This window comes from Ornithorhynchus anatinus, chromosome 2, assembly GCF_004115215.2.
Source record: "Ornithorhynchus anatinus isolate Pmale09 chromosome 2, mOrnAna1.pri.v4, whole genome shotgun sequence".
Classification (NCBI taxonomy): domain Eukaryota; kingdom Metazoa; phylum Chordata; class Mammalia; order Monotremata; family Ornithorhynchidae; genus Ornithorhynchus; species Ornithorhynchus anatinus.
Window position 1 is genome coordinate 132,419,722 of NC_041729.1, and position 4,877 is coordinate 132,424,598.

Genomic DNA, 4,877 nt, shown 5'->3' on the forward strand with positions numbered 1-4,877 from the left:
GTGTTTCTTTTTAAAAGGGATAATTAGATTAGATTTGTTTCCTTAAGATGTGCCATTTGGTATCCAAACCTCCTGCTGAAATCTCTTTAACAAGAGCCTGGACAGGAAAAACTAATGAACCCTGCTTTTCCAGCCCAAACCACGACATAAATAGGTTCTATTCATTCATTCATTCAATCATATTTATTGAGAGCTTACTGTGTGCAGAGAGCTTGAGAGAAGCAGCATGGCTTAAGCACTTAGTACAGTGCTCTGCACATCCTAAGTGCTCAATAAATACGATCAAATGAACGAATGAAAGAGCACAGGCTTGGGAGTCAGAGGATGTGAGTTCTAATTCCAGTTCTGCCACTTGTCTGCTGTGTAACCGTGGCCAAGCCACTTATCTGTGCCTCAGTTACCTCATCTGTAAAATGGAGATTAAGACTGTGAGCCCCAAGTGGGACAATCTGATAACTGTGTATCTACCTCAGGGCTTAGAACAGTGCTTGGCACATGGCAATCACTTAAATATTATTCTGGTTTTTTTGTTTTTTAACTGACATAGTCATTGCCTGCAATGAGCTTACAGTATAGAGCAACTAGCTAAAACTCAGTTCTAGCAACTAACACCTATTCACTCCATTATTGTTGACTCAGAGTAATAATAACTAACAATAATTGTGGAATTTAAGCCCTTACTATTTGCCAAACACTGTACTGAGTTCTGGGGTAGATACAAGATAATTAGGTCGGACACAGTTCCTGTCCCACATGAGACTCACGAGAGGAGAACAGTACGTAATCCTCATTTTATCTTGTCTTATGCCATCGAGTTGTCTCCAACCCATAGCGACGCCTTGGACTCATCTCTCCCAGAACATCCCACTTTCATCTGCAATCATTCTGGTAGTGTCCAGAACGTTTTGGTAGGGTCTCTGTCCTCTCCCTGACTTTTCCATCACTGTGGATGGCACTACCATCTTTCCTGGCTCACAAGCCCGCAAGCTTGGTGTTATCCTTCACTTCGCTCTCTCATTCACCCCACACATCCAATCCATCACCAAAACCTGCTGGACTCACCTTCACAAAATCGCCAAAATCCACTCTTTGCTCTTCATCCAAACCACTACCTTGTTGGTACAGTCTCTCATCCTATCTCTACTGGATTACTGCATCAGCAACCTTTCTGATCTCCCAACCTCCTATCTCTCCCTGCTTCAGTCTATACTTTACTTTGTTGCCTGTATTTTTCTTCAGAAATGCTCTGGGTATGTCCCCCTCAAAAATCTCCAGTGTTGCCTATCAACCTTCATATGAAGCAAAAACTCCTTTTGGCTTCAGAGCTCTCCATCACCTTTCCCCCTCCTACCTCACCTCCCTTCTCTCCTTCTACAGCCCAGCCTGCACACTCCACTCCTCAGCCACTAACCTCCTCAACGGGCCTTGTTCTCACCTGTCCTGCCATTGACCCCTAGCTCATGTCCTACCTCTGGCCTGGAATGCCCTCCCTCCTCACATCGGCCAAACTAGCTCTCTTCCCCCTTCAGAGCCCTACTGAAAGCTCCAGGAGGCCTTCCCAGACTGAGCCCCCCTTTTCCTCTGGTCCTCCTCCCCTCCCCATCACCCTGTCTCCCTCTCTCTGCTCTACTCCCACCCCTGCCCCATAACACTTGTGTATACTTGTACATATCTATTATTCTATTTATTTTATTAATGATGAGTATATATCTATAATTCTATTTATCTATTTTGATGCTATTGATGCCTGTCTACTTGTTTTGTTTTGTTATCTGTCTCCTTCTACTAGACATGAGGCCACTGTTGGGTAGGGATTGTCTCTATTGCCAAATTGTACTTTTCAAGTGCTTAGTAAAGTGCTCTGCACACAGTAAGCTCTCAATAAATACGATTGAATGAATAATGTATACAGAGAGTTTTCTTTGTCAAAATACAGAAGTGGATTACCATTGTCTCCTTCCACCCAGTAAACTCGAGTCTCTGCATGCTGTTGCTGCCCAACACAGGGTAGTTTTGACTTGTAGCAGATTGCCTTCCTCTTGCTAGTCATTGGCCAAACTAGGAATGGAATGGTCAGGCTTCTGCTTGACTCTCCCTCTCATAATCAAGACCGGTAGGGTACTGGAAACTCTCCAGGTGCGACCCTGAGAGGGGCTATCCCCATTCTGCAGATGAAAAACTGAAACAGAGAGAAGTTAAGAGGCTTTCTAAGAGTCATGCAGCAAAGAAGACTTGGCATTGGGATAAGAACCCAAGTCCCCTGATGAGACCACACTGCTTCCCTCTCAGTTTGAGAGGACAAGGTTATGGGAAACTTTTTCCCTTTCTCACTTTCATTTTCATCACCTCCACTGATCTTACAGGACTTCAGCATTCAGGTTGATGATCCTGCTGATGATCGATCAATCAATTGTATTTATTGAGCACTTACTGTTTGCAGAGCACTGTACTAAGCATTCTGGAGAGTACAATATAAGAGAGCTGGTAGACATGTTCTCTGCCAACAATGAGTTTACATTATAGAGGGGGACAGAGACGTTAGTATAAATAAACGGTGGCATTAGAGGAGAGAAGTGTGCAGACTGGATTGTAGTAGGAGAGCAGCAAGATAAGTTTGGGAGAGCAAGATGATTCAGTGCTTTAAAGTTGATGGTAAAGCATTTCTGTTTGATGCAGAAGTGAATGGCCAACCATTGGAGGTTCTTGAGGAGTGGGGAAACACAGACCGAACATTTCTGTACAGAAATGATGAGGGCAGCAGAGTAAACTATGGACTGGAGTGAGTAAAGATAGGAGGCGGGGAGGTCATTACGAGGCTGATGTAGTTGTCAAGGTAGGATAGGATAAGTGCTTGGATTAACGTGGTAATTTGGATGGAGAGAAAAGTGCAGATATTAGTGCTGTTGTGAAAGGTGAGCCACAGGATTTGATGACAGACTGAATATGTGATTTGAATGAGAGAGATGAGTTGAGGATAATACTGCTGAGAAACTCGGGAGAGTTGAAGAAAGGGCAGGAGGGAGGGACTGGAGAGCAACCAGGATTTTTAGGGAGCTAATACCTGATGGTTTCAATTTTCTCAGTGAAGTATGTGGCCAGGCCATTAGTGGCAAAAGATGGAGCAGGCTGGATGACGGGGTTCTGAGGAGTGTGTTAAAATCTGAAATAACTGTTGAGGGCAATGGGCATGAGAGTCAATATGCATGGAGAAATAATGTTGCTAGACAGAGGGGAGGGCAGCATTACTGTGGCAAAGATGAACTTGAGGTGGATGAGGTTGGCATAATAACATCACTCTGCTCCTCATGCACAGGAAGCAGACTGTGGAGGTGATCTAGAGCTCAGGATAGTGGTATGAGATTGGAAAAGGGGTAAGGATACCTTAGTGGATAGAGCAAGGGCCTGAGTGTCAGAAGGACCTAGGTTCTAATCCTGGCTCCGTCGTTTGCTTTGTGACCTTGGGCAAGTCACAACTTCTCTGGGCCTTAGTTAACCCATTTGTCAAGGAACAAATGTCAGTATAAGGAACAGGGAAGTTGATATTATTTGTATATTCATCAGCACATTCTCCACTCCCTTGTATGTCCGTACTAGATATTTTGCCCTCGGCAAGAAGGCAGTCTGTCCTCCCAAATCATAATATTCCTATTTCCAGTTGGAAGCTGATCTATAATCAGGTGACTGCTGCCACCAATCAGTGATAGGAACCGTACAGTCCCTTTCTTGTCTCTACCCTTCTTCCCTGTGAAGCCACTGGGCCATGGAAACCATGGTTTATTGACCCCATCCAACCACTATAGGAGGTTTTCTGAAGGGTGAAACTGGGTCACCTAAAAAGAGACTCCTAGTCATCTGAAAACACATCCCATTCAAGTACAGAATCAATCAATAAATGGTATTACTATGATAACTGTGTGCAGAGCACTACACTAAGCACTTGGGATACATTAGAATACAGTTGGTAGACATGATTCCTACCCACAAGAAGCTTACACTTCAGAGGGAGAGACAGATATAAAAATGAATAAAATACAGATCAGATTCCCAACCCAGACACATGTCCTTCCTGGCCTTCACAATTCCTATTTTCTACCCAGTATCTGGTTCCTGGGGGTTTTACCTGGTCGATCGTCTGCATTCCAGATGAAGCACAGTTCAGCGATTTCTCTAGTATGTTAATCTGACCCTGGGATCCTATGCTATTTTGGAAGGCAGAAGTTAGCAAATCTGTCTTGATTCCCAGATATAATTTTCCTCAAAAATATGATGTATATAAAAAATAAAAAGTAATTGCTCCTGCAAACAAGTTACGACCTCTCAACAAAGTGCAGTTCGAACCAGCCCAGAGGAACTTTTCAATGACACTCACTTACACACACCCTGCCTTCCATAACTGAGTTCCATGATTAGTGGTATATATCTTCCTTGTTTATAAAGACGACAAACTATAATCAGTATCAGTTTACTCCCAAACAGAACTTTAGCATCCTAAAAGAATGGCTGAGACTTCCAAATTGGCCAAAATTATAATTCGGGAGGCATTTAGGTCTCTGGAAAATCTCACTCATTAACACAATGATTCCCATAATTTCCCATAATTTCCCTGTGGGGAACTGGGGGAGGACAGAAGGCAGAATCATTTTGCAGATGAGAAACTAAAACTTGGAAGGATTGCACCTGAGGTCCACATCTAGTCGGTAGCGGAGGGATAATCTGATTTCAGGCCCTGAACCAGTGAATATCTGGGTGGTTTTCCTATGGACAAAGCTACACTATCATTCAATCAATGGTAATTATTGAGCGCTTATTACGTGCAGAGCACTATACAACAGATTTAGCATGTGCCCTGCTCACAACGAGCTAACCATCTAGAGGGG

At 43.6% G+C, this 4,877-nt stretch overlaps 1 non-coding gene across 1 annotated transcript; it reads right to left on the reverse strand.

The window, feature by feature from the left end:
- Positions 1-2,016: 2,016 nt before the first annotated feature.
- LOC114809422 lies at positions 2,017-2,154 on the reverse strand. The gene has a single exon (XR_003757207.1). It is a non-coding gene; the product is annotated as a small nucleolar RNA SNORA7 (small nucleolar RNA).
- Positions 2,155-4,877: the final 2,723 nt, after the last annotated feature.